The sequence below is a fragment of the Bufo bufo genome, chromosome 1 (assembly GCF_905171765.1).
Source record: "Bufo bufo chromosome 1, aBufBuf1.1, whole genome shotgun sequence".
Classification (NCBI taxonomy): Eukaryota; Metazoa; Chordata; class Amphibia; order Anura; family Bufonidae; genus Bufo; species Bufo bufo.
The window spans coordinates 194,549,474-194,569,288 of record NC_053389.1 but is presented as its reverse complement, the minus strand read 5'-3'; the positions used below and the strand labels follow the sequence as shown (position 1 = coordinate 194,569,288).

At 48.8% G+C, this 19,815-nt stretch overlaps 1 protein-coding gene across 3 annotated transcripts in view; it reads left to right on the top strand.

Moving 5' to 3' along the window:
* The first annotated feature begins 452 nt into the window (after positions 1-452).
* SCAF1 (SR-related CTD associated factor 1) overlaps positions 453-19,815 on the top strand; it is a 67,379-nt gene continuing 48,016 nt past the window's right edge. Inside the window, exon 1 of one of the 3 annotated variants that reach the window (XM_040433955.1) lies at positions 453-948. The gene's annotated coding sequence lies outside the window, so the exon portion shown is untranslated. Of the gene's footprint in view, positions 976-19,815 lie in introns of all 3 variants that reach the window. The other 2 variants (XM_040433950.1, XM_040433951.1) reach the window with 2 other exon arrangements.

The window sequence follows — 19,815 nt, the reverse complement described above, 5'->3', positions numbered from 1 at the left end:
GAAATTGTGCTGGAAGAAAGTCGTCATTTCTACAGACTTTCAAGCAACACGACAGCAGCTTCTTCCATAGAGAGTTCTGTCTGGAAACCTGACTATATGACAATAATTAGCTCCAATACCTGCAGGGCTTTATGCACACTACAACTCCCAACATTCCACGCGCGCTTTGTTCTGACTTCCGCTGTAGCGCTTTGCATTCTGGGTGACAGAGTTGAGCCCTTCTCTGTGTCCTCTCGGCCCTCTGCCAATACCGTACCTACAAAAAACTACACTTCCCGTCCTGCCCATCGTCAAGTGTTCTGCCAGATTCCTACACCTTGGCAGAATGCTATACCGGAAGTGACGCGCCGCACAGGAATCAGCTTGAGGAGAGGATGTGTGCTATGTGGTGTCCCCGATATCCTGCACTCCGCTCTGCTATGTGCGCACTCAGGGGTAGGGACTGAGATCTGATGGAACATTCTGCACTTAAAAATCGACCTACCCCTGAGTGCGCACGCGCGGTGTACGGTTTCGCGCAGGCAAATGAAGTAGGTGCTTCTGGCGGTCCAATTATTTTTACGAATCCATAGCAGAGCTGAGTGCAGGCTATCGGGGGCACCACACAGCTCACACACCGTCCTCAAGCTGATTCCTGTGCGGGCGCGTCACTTCCGGTATAGCATTCTGCCGAGGTATAGGAATCTGGCAGAACAGCGGCTGCGCACGTAGACCGCGGTGCGCATTGGTAGCTGTAGTATGTGACAGTGTGGCTTCCCGACCTACGTAGTGACCATCTGCGCCACAGAACTACAACGCCCAGCATGCCGCGCAACTGCTAGCACCCGCTGAAGCAGCGGGGTAAGATGGCGGCCGCTGGAAGGATGGGGAAGCTTCCTTTGTTTTAAAGCGGAGAAATCCACCCAAATCGTCCTTCGCCAGTGCGGCCCGTCCCGGCAGAGGCGGATTGTAAGCGGCAGGCGCCTGTGTGAGTCGGTGGGTCGGAGTAGGCCGGGGGCTGGGAGGGGTCTTCTTGCCGGGGCTGCGGGATGAGGAGCCATCGGGAAGATCGGATGTGTCGTATTTGTAATCGCATCATCCTTCATGATGCATTACTGCAGGCCTGTGTAATGTGAACGGGGCCTGCGGGCTGCAGCGCACACCAGATGGATCTGAGCCTGTGCACAATATGCATGGTTATTGCACATCCATGTGTTCTTTGCAGAATGTATTCGATTGCACTGATTTCTATTCCCTCATATGGTGTATGCTGTGTATAGCTGGAAGAGGGGATATCCATCCTGATCTGCAGATCCCATAGCTGTCATACATGGTCTGATTCTAGATGTGGAAAAAGGCACAATTGCATCCACATCTGCTGTGCATTAGACAGGGGTCCATTCTCAGTGATATGTTTAGTCTAGGACAGTGATGGCTAACCTCCGGCGCTCCAGCTGTGCTCAAACTACGACTCCCAGCGTGCTCCATTAATTTCTGTGGAGTTCTGAGAACAGCCAAGCAAGTGTGCATCTTGGGAGTCGTAGTTTTACCTCAGCTGGAGTGCCGGTGTAACGTGAGATTTCCCTACCCTCGTCACTTCCGGCTGGCTCCCAGCGCATGCGCAGTGTTGGCCGGTGTCCAGCTGAGAACATCCATCTGATCACCGCGCCTGCGCACTGGCCCGTAATTTTTCCCTACCCTAACCGCTGGTGAGGCTCCCGGCGCATGCGCTGTGTTGGCCGATGTCCAGCTAACTCTGCTATGAAATTTCCCTACCCTGTCGTTGTGCAGCTGCGCGGCGCGCCACACCTCCTCACTTCATGTCCGGTGCGGCCGGAAGTGACGAGGGTAGAGAAATCTCACGAGGTATGACCATATAACGGAACACCGGAGGTTAGCCATCACAGTGATAGGTTCACACGCAGTATTTTGCCCGCGGATTCCGCGTCAAAAATCTGCACCAAAAAAAGCATGCAGAGCTTCCCAACTGATTTCAATGGGGAATTTGCATGTTAAACCACAGCGGGGAAAAAGAAGTATCATGACTGTTCTTGATGCAGAATCCGAGCCCAGAATTTCTGTTGAAAATGACCAGGAATGGAAATCTTCAAAATCATATTAAAAAAGCATCAGGGAAAAAAAACCTGATGTGGATCAAATACTTGGTGTGAACCTAGCCTTACAATGTTTTCCATCATATTGTGTATCTTTGTGTTTGACTTTTACTGTTTTACAAACACAATTGCAAGTGATTTTAGGTATCAAAATTGTATCCACAAAAGTTACTCAAATACCATGAATCTCATTCATCCTCTCCATACGCTATATCGTTAGGATCTTATTTTGGTATATATAGACCAGGGGTGCCCAACCTGCGGCCCTCCAGCTGTTGCAAAACTATACCTCTTAAAATCCCCTGATAGCTGTAGGCTCTCTGAGCATGCTGGGAGTTGTAGTTTTGCAACAGTTGGAGGGCTGCAGGTTTGGTATCCCTGATATGGACCATGTGGCACAGGTATAAATATGGCCAGTTTTTCGGCATTAATCCAGTGCAGGAAATGGTCCTCATACTTGGATAGTAATTATAAACCGCCACTAATTTTGGCAGGTTTCCGTCTTGTCTGTCAGTTTTTGTTACTTTCTGACATGGGTACATCTGGTTGCATGAGCTTATAGCCATACATCCAGATCCTGATAAAATGACGTGTTGAAGGTAAATAGGTTGAGGCCTGATTGTGGTATATGTATTATTCTTGGATCCTCTTAAGCTGAGCTACCAGCTTCCTTCATGCTTGTCTTCCGAGTAAAGATTCCTTCAAATATGGCTGTTTCAGTGGAGTGCCTAGGGTATTTGGCACCTGGGGCGGGTACTTTCTCTGGCACCCCTCTTCCCCCCGCCGAAACCATAAGAAACTTTATTTTTACATTTAAATATACTGAAATATTTATTTTGTTTGAAATAACTTTTTGTTTTTTTATCGCTAGTAAACAGAAAATTGCTTGTAAATGAAAATTTAAAAGGAATCTGTCACCATGAAAATACAATGTAAGCTTGGTATTACACATTTTGTGAAGGAAGGTGAAGAAAAAAACGGCTGTTTTTATATATATTTGTTTTACAGGTTCACCTGACGGGATGGATCATGTTATATTTTTATAGAGCGGGCTGGAGTTTTCACTGATGCCTGTGCACCCTGCCCTGATGGTAGGGGCTCAGCTGACAGTGACAGCCAGACCCGTGCCACTGATCGGACGGGCACAGCTCCTGCACCTGCCCGATCATCCCGCCATACCTGTACAGCGCTGGGACTCAGATCCTGCAGCGCCGTACCTGGTATCCTACAGGTTAATAAGCCTGGTCCTTTCCCATCCATATTTGGGCCCCTTGTAAATTTCTGCACTGGCTGGCAGAAGCCTTGTGACTCCTCAACACCCCCCCCCCCCCCCTCCATTGAAAATTCAAGGCAGCAAGGCCCTTAAAGGGCTTCTGTCACCCCAAAACACATTTTTATATATTTTTTGGCTTATTAAAATCCTTATTTAACGACTATTCCCTATATAGGGATCTTACCTTTGTCTGTGGCTTCTTTTCCTTAAAAAACGATCTTTTAAAATATGCAAATCACTTCACTTCTCTTTCGGTGACGTCATCGGCGCAGGCGCACTGAGGGAGTGCTGAGGAGGCGAGCGTCCTTCTCTCAGAGCGCCTGCGCCGAATGAAGACAGGCGCGCGATTTGAAATGCTGACAGGGCCAGCCGGAGGAGGAGAGCGCTCGCTGGCCCTGTCAATCAACAGGAGGAGGGGGCGGTTTTTTGCGGCAGCTACCAGCAAGAAGACCCCCACTTGCTGGTAGTGAAGTGATTTGCATATTTTAAAAGATTGTTTTTTAAGGAAAAGAAGCCACAGACAAAGGTAAGATCCCTATATAGGGAATAGTAGTTAAATAAGGATTTTAACAAGCCCAAATGTGTTTTGGGGGTGACAGAAGCCCTTTAACTGAAATAATACCTCTCTAGTCTGCTACCTCTTGCCTGCACACTGTTCTGTGACTGTCTGCACCACTCCTAACTGCCACACACCACAGTGTCCACTGTGACTGTCTGCACCACTCCTAACTGCCACACACCACAGTGACTGTCTGCACCACTCCTAACTGCCACACACCACAGTGACTGTCTGCACCACTCCTAACTGCCACACACCACAGTGACTGTCTGCACCACTCCTAACTGCCACACACCACAGTGACTGTCTGCACCACTCCTAACTGCCACACACCACAGTGACTGTCTGCACCACTCCTAACTGCCCCACACCACAGTGTCCACTGTGACTGTCTGCACCACTCCTAACTGCCACACACCACAGTGACTGTCTGCACCACTCCTAACTGCCACACACCACAGTGACTGTCTGCACCACTCCTAACTGCCCCACACCACAGTGACTGTCTGCACCACTCCTAACTGCCACACACCACAGTGACTGTCTGCACCACTCCTAACTGCCACACACCACTGTGACTGTCTGCACCACTCCTAACTGCCACACACCACTGTGACTGTCTGCACCACTCCTAACTGCCACACACCACAGTGACTGTCTGCACCACTCCTAACTGCCACACACCACAGTGACTGTCTGCACCACTCCTAACTGCCACACACCACAGTGACTGTCTGCACCACTCCTAACTGCCACACACCACTGTGACTGTCTGCACCACTCCTAACTGCCACACACCACTGTGACTGTCTGCACCACTCCTAACTGCCACACACCACTGTGACTGTCTGCACCACTCCTAACTGCCACACACCACAGTGACTGTCTGCACCACTCCTAACTGCCACACACCACAGTGACTGTCTGCACCACTCCTAACTGCCACACACCACAGTGACTGTCTGCACCACTCCTAACTGCCACACACCACTGTGACTGTCTGCACCACTCCTAACTGCCACACACCACTGTGACTGTCTGCACCACTCCTAACTGCCACACACCACAGTGACTGTCTGCACCACTCCTAACTGCCACACACCACAGTGACTGTCTGCACCACTCCTAACTGCCACACACCACAGTGACTGTCTGCACCACTCCTAACTGCCACACACCACAGTGACTGTCTGCACCACTCCTAACTGCCACACACCACAGTGACTGTCTGCACCACTCCTAACTGCCACACACCACAGTGACTGTCTGCACCACTCCTAACTGCCACACACCACTGTGACTGTCTGCACCACTCCTAACTGCCACACACCACTGTGACTGTCTGCACCACTCCTAACTGCCACACACCACTGTGACTGTCTGCACCACTCCTAACTGCCACACACCACTGTGACTGTCTGCACCACTCCTAACTGCCACACACCACAGTGTCCACTGTGACTGTCTGCACCACTCCTAACTGCCACACACCACAGTGACTGTCTGCACCACTCCTAACTGCCACACACCACAGTGACTGTCTGCACCACTCCTAACTGCCACACACCACAGTGACTGTCTGCACCACTCCTAACTGCCACACACCACTGTGACTGTCTGCACCACTCCTAACTGCCACACACCACAGTGACTGTCTGCACCACTCCTAACTGCCACACACCACTGTGACTGTCTGCACCACTCCTAACTGCCACACACCACAGTGACTGTCTGCACCACTCCTAACTGCCACACACCACAGTGACTGTCTGCACCACTCCTAACTGCCACACACCACAGTGACTGTCTGCACCACTCCTAACTGCCACACACCACAGTGACTGTCTGCACCACTCCTAACTGCCACACACCACAGTGACTGTCTGCACCACTCCTAACTGCCACACACCACAGTGACTGTCTGCACCACTCCTAACTGCCACACACCACAGTGACTGTCTGCACCACTCCTAACTGCCACACACCACAGTGACTGTCTGCACCACTCCTAACTGCCACACACCACTGTGACTGTCTGCACCACTCCTAACTGCCACACACCACTGTGACTGTCTGCACCACTCCTAACTGCCACACACCACTGTGACTGTCTGCACCACTCCTAACTGCCACACACCACTGTGACTGTCTGCACCACTCCTAACTGCCACACACCACTGTGACTGTCTGCACCACTCCTAACTGCCACACACCACAGTGTCCACTGTGACTGTCTGCACCACTCCTAACTGCCACACACCACAGTGACTGTCTGCACCACTCCTAACTGCCACACACCACAGTGACTGTCTGCACCACTCCTAACTGCCACACACCACAGTGACTGTCTGCACCACTCCTAACTGCCACACACCACAGTGTCCACTGTGACTGTCTGCACCACTCCTAACTGCCACACACCACAGTGACTGTCTGCACCACTCCTAACTGCCACACACCACAGTGACTGTCTGCACCACTCCTAACTGCCACACACCACAGTGACTGTCTGCACCACTCCTAACTGCCACACACCACAGTGACTGTCTGCACCACTCCTAACTGCCACACACCACAGTGACTGTCTGCACCACTCCTAACTGCCCCACACCACAGTGTCCACTGTGACTGTCTGCACCACTCCTAACTGCCACACACCACAGTGACTGTCTGCACCACTCCTAACTGCCACACACCACAGTGACTGTCTGCACCACTCCTAACTGCCCCACACCACAGTGACTGTCTGCACCACTCCTAACTGCCACACACCACAGTGACTGTCTGCACCACTCCTAACTGCCACACACCACAGTGACTGTCTGCACCACTCCTAACTGCCACACACCACAGTGTCCACAGTGACTGTCTGCACCACTCCTAACTGCCACACACCACAGTGACTGTCTGCACCACTCCTAACTGCCCCACACCACAGTGACTGTCTGCACCACTCCTAACTGCCACACACCACAGTGACTGTCTGCACCACTCCTAACTGCCACACACCACTGTGACTGTCTGCACCACTCCTAACTGCCACACACCACAGTGTCCACTGTGACTGTCTGCACCACTCCTAACTGCCACACACCACAGTGACTGTCTGCACCACTCCTAACTGCCACACACCACAGTGACTGTCTGCACCACTCCTAACTGCCACACACCACAGTGACTGTCTGCACCACTCCTAACTGCCACACACCACTGTGACTGTCTGCACCACTCCTAACTGCCACACACCACAGTGACTGTCTGCACCACTCCTAACTGTCACACACCACTGTGACTGTCTGCACCACTCCTAACTGCCACACACCACAGTGACTGTCTGCACCACTCCTAACTGCCACACACCACAGTGACTGTCTGCACCACTCCTAACTGCCACACACCACAGTGACTGTCTGCACCACTCCTAACTGCCACACACCACAGTGACTGTCTGCACCACTCCTAACTGCCACACACCACAGTGACTGTCTGCACCACTCCTAACTGCCACACACCACAGTGACTGTCTGCACCACTCCTAACTGCCACACACCACAGTGACTGTCTGCACCACTCCTAACTGCCACACACCACAGTGACTGTCTGCACCACTCCTAACTGCCACACACCACAGTGACTGTCTGCACCACTCCTAACTGCCACACACCACTGTGACTGTCTGCACCACTCCTAACTGCCACACACCACTGTGACTGTCTGCACCACTCCTAACTGCCACACACCACTGTGACTGTCTGCACCACTCCTAACTGCCACACACCACTGTGACTGTCTGCACCACTCCTAACTGCCACACACCACTGTGACTGTCTGCACCACTCCTAACTGCCACACACCACAGTGTCCACTGTGACTGTCTGCACCACTCCTAACTGCCACACACCACAGTGACTGTCTGCACCACTCCTAACTGCCACACACCACAGTGACTGTCTGCACCACTCCTAACTGCCACACACCACAGTGACTGTCTGCACCACTCCTAACTGCCACACACCACAGTGACTGTCTGCACCACTCCTAACTGCCACACACCACAGTGACTGTCTGCACCACTCCTAACTGCCACACACCACAGTGACTGTCTGCACCACTCCTAACTGCCACACACCACAGTGACTGTCTGCACCACTCCTAACTGCCACACACCACAGTGACTGTCTGCACCACTCCTAACTGCCACACACCACAGTGACTGTCTGCACCACTCCTAACTGCCACACACCACAGTGACTGTCTGCACCACTCCTAACTGCCACACACCACAGTGACTGTCTGCACCACTCCTAACTGCCACACACCACAGTGACTGTCTGCACCACTCCTAACTGCCACACACCACAGTGACTGTCTGCACCACTCCTAACTGCCACACACCACAGTGACTGTCTGCACCACTCCTAACTGCCACACACCACAGTGACTGTCTGCACCACTCCTAACTGCCACACACCACAGTGACTGTCTGCACCACTCCTAACTGCCACACACCACAGTGACTGTCTGCACCACTCCTAACTGCCACACACCACAGTGACTGTCTGCACCACTCCTAACTGCCACACACCACAGTGACTGTCTGCACCACTCCTAACTGCCACACACCACAGTGACTGTCTGCACCACTCCTAACTGCCACACACCACTGTGACTGTCTGCACCACTCCTAACTGCCACACACCACTGTGACTGTCTGCACCACTCCTAACTGCCACACACCACAGTGTCCACTGTGACTGTCTGCACCACTCCTAACTGCCACACACCACAGTGACTGTCTGCACCACTCCTAACTGCCACACACCACAGTGACTGTCTGCACCACTCCTAACTGCCACACACCACAGTGACTGTCTGCACCACTCCTAACTGCCACACACCACAGTGACTGTCTGCACCACTCCTAACTGCCACACACCACAGTGACTGTCTGCACCACTCCTAACTGCCACACACCACAGTGACTGTCTGCACCACTCCTAACTGCCACACACCACAGTGACTGTCTGCACCACTCCTAACTGCCACACACCACAGTGACTGTCTGCACCACTCCTAACTGCCACACACCACAGTGACTGTCTGCACCACTCCTAACTGCCACACACCACTGTGACTGTCTGCACCACTCCTAACTGCCACACACCACAGTGTCCACTGTGACTGTCTGCACCACTCCTAACTGCCACACACCACAGTGACTGTCTGCACCACTCCTAACTGCCACACACCACAGTGACTGTCTGCACCACTCCTAACTGCCACACACCACAGTGACTGTCTGCACCACTCCTAACTGCCACACACCACAGTGACTGTCTGCACCACTCCTAACTGCCACACACCACAGTGACTGTCTGCACCACTCCTAACTGCCACACACCACAGTGACTGTCTGCACCACTCCTAACTGCCACACACCACAGTGACTGTCTGCACCACTCCTAACTGCCACACACCACTGTGACTGTCTGCACCACTCCTAACTGCCACACACCACTGTGACTGTCTGCACCACTCCTAACTGCCACACACCACAGTGTCCACTGTGACTGTCTGCACCACTCCTAACTGCCACACACCACAGTGTCCACTGTGACTGTCTGCACCACTCCTAACTGCCACACACCACAGTGACTGTCTGCACCACTCCTAACTGCCACACACCACAGTGTCCACTGTGACTGTCTGCACCACTCCTAACTGCCACACACCACAGTGTCCACTGTGACTGTCTGCACCACTCCTAACTGCCACACACCACAGTGCCACTGTGACTGTCTGCACCACTCCTAACTGCCACACGCCACAGTGCTTTTTGCAGGCTCAGCTCGGCGGCAGTGTATCTGCGGATGCACACTGACACACACACAACACTGGTGAGGTGGTCACTTCACTAGAAGGCACAGGCCGCACAGCTGCTACAAGGAAGATGGGAGGTTTTCCCACATGGAAGATGAGCTGCGGCGAGCATACAAGTGAGTTAGGCTACTTTCACACTGCCGTTTCTGGGTCCGCCTGTGAGATCCGTTTCAGGGCTCTCACAAGCGGCCCAAAACGGATCAGTTCAGCCCCAATGGATTCTGAATGGATAAGGACCCGTTCAGAATGCATCAATTTGGCTGCGTTTGGTCTCCCTTGCGTTTTTTAGACGGTCACTAAAACGCAGCTTGCAGCGTTTTGGTGACCGTCTGACTATGCAGAGCCAAACTGCAATTTAAAACGGATCCGTCCCCCATTGACTTTCAGTTTAAGTCAGGACGGATCCGTTTTGACTTAGACTTTTTTAAAAATTTTTTATGAATAATCCAAACGGATCAATTATGAACGGATACAAGCGTATTAAGTATATCATAGGCCGGGGGCTGTTTACCCATCTTGGGCCTCCTCTGTCAATTTGCCCTGACCATCCCCTCTTTCGCGTTGTGCCCCATGTTTTTTTTGTTTTTTTTCCTCTCTCTGGCAAATATTAAAGAAAACTATGCCACATATATAGTGTCGTTGCTCATTACCCCTGAGGATCCCAGGGATCTGGCAAACATTTTGGGGACAACGTATGAAGCGATTTTAGAGGACGGCTATCGTCAGTGCTGACCCTAAACCATATATTCAATGCAATTAATCAGTGAAAAGGAAGCAATAGAGGGACGAGTGGTGACAGTGCACAGAACCACATCACTGGTGTAGGAGTGAACACAGATACGATAGCTTGCCGGTGTTTAGTGGTCGGAGGACTTTTAATTAAATAGAGTGGAATTATTATTACAGATTATAGAAAAAATGTAAATTGGGGGCTCTCAGCCATGGGGAGGGGGGGAGGCAGTTTTTATTTAGGAAAACCTAATACCCTTCATTTATCTAGGTCAGATTTGTTGATTTGACATCTATTGTACCCCCAGCCCCTCATAGTGTATAGCGTACAACACTCTGCAGTATACAGTGTAATACCCCACAGTATATAACACTGCCCAGTATACAGTACCCCATAGTATGCAGTATACAGCACCCCACAGTATGCAGTATAGAACCCCACAGTATACAGCACTCCACAATATGCAATACATAGTATAACACCCCACAGTATACAGTAGAGCAGTATACAGCACCCCACAGTATATAACACTGCCCAGTGTACAGTACCCCATAGTATGCAGTATACAGCACCCCACAGTATGCAGTATAGAACCCTATAGTATACAGCATCCCACAGTATGCAATATATAGTATAGCACCCCACAGTATACAGCACTCCACAATATGCAATACATAGTATAACACCCCACAGTATACAGTAGAGCAGTATACAGCACCCCACAGTATACAGTAGAGCAGTATACAGCACCCCACAATATACAGTAGAGCAGTATAGCACTCCACAGTATACAGTAGAGCAGTATAACACCCCACGATATACAGCACCCCACAGTATACAGTAGAGCAGTATAGCACTCTAAACTATACAGTAGCTTTTACAGTATATTAGCATAACATCCCCTGTCACCTTTTCCTGATGTAATCTTCACATAAAAAAGCTCCACAATTACGGCAAACTTCTGCAGCAACACTCCTGGTAGAGAGAGAGGACCTTTTAATTACCTCATAGCCATGTGACCAGTAATATCGATATGTTACTGGTCACATGGTGTTGATGTCATCAAAGGTCCTTTCTCCTATGAGAATCACAGCTCTCCTTCCTTGCAGAGACATTCGGCCGGGTGCTGCTGCTCAGGCAGCACCCCCCTTTATAGCTGACACCTGGGACGGACCGCCCCCCTCTAGGCACGCCACTGGGCTGTTTCTTGAAAATGTTGCCTGGTTTCCAATAACTGAAATCTCTCAGTAGTGCCAAAGGTGGTCTGATGACTAGAGGGCCGATCATTCTGGATATCAATGGTGGCTAGAGGTCATGGTACTTTTACACTTGCGTTGTTTGATTCCGGCAGGCTGTTCCGTTGCCTGAACTGCCTGCCTAATCAGGCAAACTGTATGCAAACGCATGTCCTTTTTTTCTGACTGATCAGGCATTTTTCAGACTGATCAGGATCCTGATCAGTCAGAAAAATGCATTGCAATACCGGATCCGTTTTTCTGGTGTCATCAGGCAAAACGGATCCGGTATTAATTTTTTTTCACATTTTTAAAGGTCTGCGCAGAGCGGAATCCCGGATCAGTCAATGCGACAATTTTAATGCCGGCACTAATACATTCCTATTGAAAAAAAATGCTGGATCCGGCATTCAGGCAAGTGTTCAGTTTTTTTGGACCAGAGATAAAACCTCAGCATGCTGCAGTATTATCTACGTCCTGAAAAGTAAAAAAGACTGAACTGAAGAGATCCTGATGCATCCTGAACGGATTAGGCTGGGTTCACACGGGCGAGATTTCACCTAACGCATTGCACCCGCACTGAATCCGGACCCATTAATTTCTATGGGGCTGTGCACATGAGCGGTGATTTTCACGCATCACTTGTGCGTTGCGTGAAAATCGCAGCATGCTCTATATTGTGCGTTTTTTATGCAACGCAGGCCCCATAGAAGTGAATGGGGCTGCGTGAAAATCGGTACGTGGTTGCTAAGATGAAAGTCTATTCACTGTATTATTTTCCCTTATAACATGGTTATAAGGGAAAATAATAGCTTTCTTTAATACAGAATGCTTAGTAGAAGGTCAATTGAGGGTGAAAAATAAAAAAACTCACCTCCAATTGATCGCGTAGCTGCCGGTCTCCTGTTCTTTCTTCAGGATCTGTCAAAGGACCTGTGGTGACATCACTGTGCACATCACATGATACATCACCATGGTGATGGACCATGTGATGAGCTGAGTGACATCACCACAGGTCCTTTGACAGGTCCTGAAGAAAGAACAGGAGACCGGCAGCTACGCAATTAATTGGAGGAGGTGAGTTAATTTATTTTTTTAACCCTCAATGGACCTTCTACTAAGCATTCTGTATTAAAGAATGCTATTCTTTTCCCTTATAACCATGTTATAAGGGAAAATAATTACATCTACACAACCTTGAACCCAAACCTGAACTTCAGTGAAGAAGTTCGGGTCTGGGTACCACATTCAGTTTTTTATCACGCGCGTGCAAAACGCAATGCACCCGGGACGCATCCTGAGCCAAAACGTAATGCCCTTGTGGACCCAGCCTTACTCTCCATTCAGAATGCATTAGGATAAAACTGATCAGTTCTTTTCCGGTATTGAGCCCCTAGGATAGAACTCTATGCTGGAAAAGAAAAACGCTAGTGTTAAAGTACCCTAACTTGACAGTTAAAGGGTTTCTATCACTTCGTTTCACCTATTTAGCTTTCAGACACTAGCGATCCGCTAGTGTCTGCTTTATCTAACCACCCTAATATAAGAGCTTATTGTCCTGCCGTTTAGCTAAAAAAATAACTTATATAGATATGCAAATGAGCCTCTAGGTGCTATGGGGGCGTGATTAGCACCTAGAGGCTCCGTCTACCTTAACAAACTGCCGCCGCCCAGCGCGTCCCTCCAGCCCGCCCATCTCCTCCGGAATGCGATGCTCCTCGTATTCGGCGCATGCGCAGTGAATGTCTGATCGCTTCCCTGCTCAGACATCTCCACTGCGCCTGCGCCGATGACGTCATAGTGCTCCGAGGAACAGGCGCAGTGGAGATGTCTGAGCAGGGAAGCGATCAGACATTCACTGCGCATGCGCAGAACAGAGACGCGCACGGAGAGGATCGCTTCAGCTGGAGATGGGCGGGCTGGAGGGACGCGCTGGGCGGCGGCAGTTTGTTAAGGTAGACGGAGCCTCTAGGTGCTAATCACGCCCCCATAGCACCTAGAGGCTCATTTGCATATCTATATAAGTTATTTTTTTAGCTAAACGGCAGGACAATAAGCTCTTATATTAGGATGGTTAGATAAAGCAGACACTAGCGGATCGCTAGTGTCTGAAAGCTAAATAGGTGAAACAAAGTGATAGAAACCCTTTAAAAGGATTTTACGAGATTTAAATACTGATGTCCTGTCCTCTGGATAGGTCATCAGTATCTGATGGATGGGGGTCCGACACCCGGGCCCAGAACCGATCAGATGTTTGAGAATGCAGTGGTGCTCCTATGAGCGCCGCAGCCATCGCTGCGCTGACCAAGCACCATGCTGGACATTGTATAGCAGCTGTAATTGGTATTGTGCTCAGCCCCATTCACTTCTATGGGGTTGAGCTGCACCTAGGCCACATGACTGATTAATGTGTCGTCACTCAGCCTAGGGAAAGTTGGAAAAGTAAACTTTGGTATATAGTGGCTCACCTCTCTTATCACTGTGGCAATGGTGCTCTGCTATGAGTGATTCACCTAATCCCTTCATAATATACTAATATAAATTAATTAGCAGGCACTTACCATCAGATGGTGAGTGCCTGCTAATCAATTTATAAAGTTGGAAAAGGCCACGGCGCTCACAGGAAGACTGATACCTTCTCAAACAGCTGACTGGTGGGGTCTCGGACTGCCAATGATTTGATACTGATGATGACTTATCCAGAGGATGGTTCATCAGTATTTAAAGGGGTTGTCCGGGTTTAGAGCTGAACCCGGACATATCCCCATTTTCACCCAGGCAGCCCCCCCTGACTTGAGCATTCCATCCTCCGATGCTCTCCTTTGCCCTGCGTTAAATCAGGTCAGCTTCCGTCCAGCAGTGAGCCTGGTGATGTCACCGGCACTGATGGGCAGGTTTTAGCGTTGCCCTAGCCTGTAAATCTGCTAAAGCCTGCCCATCAGAGCCGGTGACGTCACCAAACACACTGGCAGTGTGTTATTGTAAATTAAAGAGCCCTTGCCCTGCACGATCCAGCGCAGGGCAAGGGAACGCATCAGAGCATGAAATCATTAATTTCTAACGATAATTTGTTTTCCCTTAGTCCTAACAGTAGCACAGATGGGGTTAACCACCCCCCGTGGACTGGTAGGACCGGCGGAATGTTTAATTAGCCCAAGCATAATAACTCAATTTAAACAATTAAGTATCCCCTTAAAAGGAGGGAGTCAACCCCCAGCCCACTGTGTTTATAGCAAGAAAAAAACTAGACTTACTAGGGTGGGATATTTGTGTGCTGCTGTTAGGACTAAGGGAAAACAAATTATCGTTAGAAATTAACGATTCCCTTACGTCCTACCAGCAGCACAGATGGGGAGATAGCAAGAAGAAACCCCTAGGGAGGGCCTTCCTGCCTGGCAGAACTAAGAATAGTCTGCCCAAAGGCCGAAAACTCAGCTAGTCTGGCATCTAGTCTATAATGGGAGATGAATGTCGATTCAGAGCTCCAGGAGGCAGCTTTACAAATCATGTCGAGAGGCAGAAGACTCCTCTCGGCAGAAGAAGTAGCCACAGCTCTAGTAGAGTGGACCTTTTACAAACTCCGGAGGATCCAGAGATTGGGAAACAAAGGCTTCCCTAATAGCCTCCTTAATCCACGGACTGAGGGAAGGTTTGGATGCCTTACAGCCTCTAAACTTACCGGCAAACAGGATTAGAAGATTTTCATCTTTCCTAAATTCCTTTGATCTATCCATATAGTTTCGGAGACATCTCAAGACGTCCAGCGGATGTCTAATAGGTTTCTCGGAGGAGGTGAAAGATGTTGACATAACCGGGAGGGATATCACCTGGTTGATGTTCTAGAAGGAAGAAACTTTAGGCCTAAAATACGGGAGGAATCTAAGAAGGACCCGTTTGTGTAAAAATATCGTATAGGGCTCATGTGCTGAGAGAGCTTGAAGGTCAGAGACCCTCTTGGCCAAAGTCACTGCAAGGAGAAACACAAGCTTCCAAGTGACAAACTTGAAATCCACCTCCTTTAACGGTTCAAAGGGGGGAGATGCTAACCCCCCGAGAACTACTGATAAATCCCTTTGAGGAATGGGTCTCAGTACTGTAGGCTTTAATCTTTCAGCTTTAAGGAACCGTTTGATGAGCAGGTCCTGAGAAAAAGGCCTGTTGAGGCAAGCTGAGATGGCTGAAACTTGAACCCTTAGAGTAGAAGGGGCAAGGCCCCTATCAAGGCCGTCTTGCAGGAACTGAAGGATAGCAGAGAGGGGCGGATCTGCAGACGCCACCTCCTTTGAGGTACACCAGGATGAAAATATCCTCATAATACGAGAGTAGGCTCTCTTGGTAGAGTCCGCTCTAGAATGACACAGCGTTCTCAGGACTGACTCTGAAAGCCCTTCTACTCCGGGAAGGGACTAATCAACCTCCAGGCTGTCAGGTTGAATCTAAACAGAGGTGAGTGTCCCACGACACCAAGGTCTGCTGCGGGGGGAGCCTCCAATATTGTCCTCGACTCATCTGAGTGAGCTGGGTAAACCAGGATCTTTTCGGCCAAAACAGTATGAAGGCTATCACCGAGGCCTGATCCTGACGGATTTTCATCAATACTCTCGGAATCGTGGAAAACGGAGGGAAGATGGAAGCCAGCCTGAACCTCCAGGATATTGACAAAGCGTCTACTGCCAGGGGGTTGTCCTCCCTGTAAAGGGAGCAAAACACGAGAAAAGCGCGAAAAAAATCGCATTGAAAACAAAATACCCGGAAGTAACACGACAGAGAAATCCAGCGTCACTTCCGGAAGATGGCGCCCAGGGACCGAAAAACTGGAACGAGGACGCCGCCAAGCTACCTCAGCCAGGCGCAACAGCGCGGGGCCTGGCTGCAGATAAGCTGTCGGCAACTAAAGAGGTACATAAGCAAAAGGGGGGCAACCGCGTTACCCAAAGAAATAAGGATCCCCACACTTTCAGAGAAAGGGGGGGGATCAACCGCTTAGTCCACCTGTCCGGGAGGACAGAAAAAAAAACACAGTGGGCTGGGGGTTGACTCCCTCCTTTTAAGGGGATACTTAATTGTTTAAATTGAGTTATTATGCTTGGGCTCAATAAACATTCCGCCGGTCCTAGCAGTCCACGGGGGGTGGTTAACCCCATCTGTGCTGCTGGTAGGACGTAAGGGAATACTCTGATGCTAATATCAAGGGGACTGCCTGGGTGAAATTATGGGTATGTCCGGGTTCAGCTCTGAACCCGGACAACCCATTTAAGTCTTGGGAAAACCCCTTAGGGACCCATGATGTATTAGTACGACATGGTTCCCGAGTCCTTAAGGACCCATGACGTATCGGTACGTCATGTGTTGTTCCGATCACCACCGCCCGGCGGGTGGGGATCGAAACAAGGTGCCTGATCAAATCATTGAGCAGGCACCTCGGCTAAATGCGCGGGGGGGGTCAGACCTGCAGTTTGCGGCTTTTACCTGGTGCGGCGGTGGTGCCATCGGGTCCCCATGGGGCTGTGGGGGGGACCCGATGGCATTGAAGGCAGCGCGATGCCTTCCTGAGGCATCTGCGCTGCCTTCCGGTGACGAGACTGTGAGATCCAGCCCCCTGGATCTCACAGGCCGGAAGCTGTATGAGTAATGCATTGAAGTATTGGAATGCATTGTAAAGGATTAGACCCCCAAAAGTTCAAGTCCCAAAGTGGGACAAAAAATAAAGTGAAAAAGAAAAGTTGAAAAAATAAAGTTTCCCCCCCCCCCAAAAAAAATTAAGTTTCATGTAAAAATAAACAAAAACGTCATTTTCCCCAAATAAAGTTAAAAAAAAAATGGTATAAAAATAGATGAACATCGTAAAAAAAAAACTGTGCTAAATAAACCATTTTTTGTCACCTTACGTCACAAAAAGTGTAATAGCAAGCGATCGAAAAGTCACACGCACCCCAAAATAGTGCCAATAAAACCGTCATCTCATCCCGCAAAAATCATACCCTACCCAAGGTAATCGCCCAAAAACTGAAAAAATTATGGCTCTCATGATTTTTTTTTTCTTCAAAAATGAAATCCTTGTGTAAAACTTACATAAATAAAAAAAAAAGTATACATATTAGGTATCGCCGCATCCGTGACAACCTGGTCTAAAAATATTTCACATGATCTAACCTGTCAGATGAATGTTGTAAATAACAAAAAATTTAAATGGTGCCAAAACAGCTATTTCTTGTTATCTTGCCTCACAAAAAGTGTAATATAGAGCAACCAAAAATCATATGTACCCTAAACTAGTACCAACAATACTGCCACCCTATCCCGTAGTTTCTAAAATGGGGCCACTTTTTTGAAAATTTCTACTCTAGGGGTGTATCAGGGGGGCTTCAAATGGGACATGGTGTCAAAAAAACCAGTCCAGCAAAATCTGCCTTCCAAAAACCGTATGGCATTCCTTTCCTTCTGCGCCCTGCCGTGTGCCCGCACAGTAGTTTACGACCACTTATGGGGTGTTTCTGTAAACTACAGAATCAGGGCCATAAATATTGAGTTTGGTTTGGCTGTTAACCCTTGCTTTGTTTTATTGTATCTCTATTTTCCATTAATTCTTGTGGAATACCTAAAGGGTTAACAAAGTTTGTAAAATCAGTTTTGAATACCTTGAGGGGTGTAGTTTATAGAATGGGGTCATTTTTGGGTGGTTTCTTTTATGTAAGCCTCGCAAAGTGACTTCAGACCTGAACTGGTCCCTAAAAATTGGGTTTTTGAAAATTTCTGAAAAATTTAAAGATTTGCTTCTAAACTTCTAAGCCTTGTAACATCCCCAAAAAATAAAATATCATTCCCAAAATGATCCAAACATGAAGTAGACATATGGGGAATGTAAAGTAATAACTATTTTTGGAGGTATTACAATGTATTATAGAAGTAGAGAAATTGAAACTTGGAAATTTGCAATTTTTTACAAATTTGGTATTTTTTTAATGAATAAAATTTTTTTTTTTTACTTTATTTTACCAGTGTCAAGAGGTACAATATGTGACGAAAAAACTATCTCAGAATGGCCTGGATAAGTCAAAGCGTTTTAAAGTTATCAGCACTTAAAGTGACACTGGTCAGATTTGCAAAAAATGGCCAAGTCCAGAAGGTGAAATAGGGCCGAGTCCTTAAGGGGTTAATGGCCCACCTATGTGTGTGGTCTTCTGGAAATGGCTGCCATGTTTAGCTTTTGTGATAGTCTTGAGATCTTTAAGTGTGTCATGGTATAGTGTACGTGTATTCTATTTGCAGCAGACTGTCCAATAGAGGTATATAGAACTTTCTGCATCAGATCTGCTGTCAATTTGCTCTTAAAGGGATTGTGCAACAATATATATTGATTATTTATTCTCCGGTCATCAATATCTGATCGCCGGGGATCGAACACCCAGCACCCTGCTGATCAGCTGTTTGAAGAGGAGATGGTTCTCCATGCGAGCGCTGCTTCCTCTTCATTACCCTGCCGCCACTGCAAGGGAGACGTGGCGTAGTATAAAGAAGAGTAAGCAGCGCACGCATACAGCACTGCCTCCTCTTCAAACAGCTGATCGGCGCAGGTGTCGGACCTCAGGATAGGTCATCAATATAAAACCCTTGAACAGCACCTTAGATAGCTGCCAGCAGAAGAATCCTTCGGCCTCCTCTATACATACATGCTCAGCTTGGTGCACGTGTTCTCGGTGCATATAGAGGTGTAAGACGCTGCCATTTCAGATCCTCCTTTCCTCCAATATCTTCCATTGGGTGGGAGCCCACTCATGGATATTAGATGGTTGGCTTATCCCACTGGGAGCAGCAGGTTCAAAGCAGAAATTCCGTGCAGATTTTTCTGCTTTTCCTCATCAGATCTGCACCAAAATCCATACATGTTACTTGTCCTGATCTCACCCTTTGCATTGCAATGTGTTATATCTGAACAGTTGACATGCTGTGGATTTCTAAATCCTCACAGAAAAAAAGCAATGTGTACATGATTTGTCAAATGAAGGGTGGCTTGTCAAGCCCTAGGGTGGCTTGTCATTCACTTT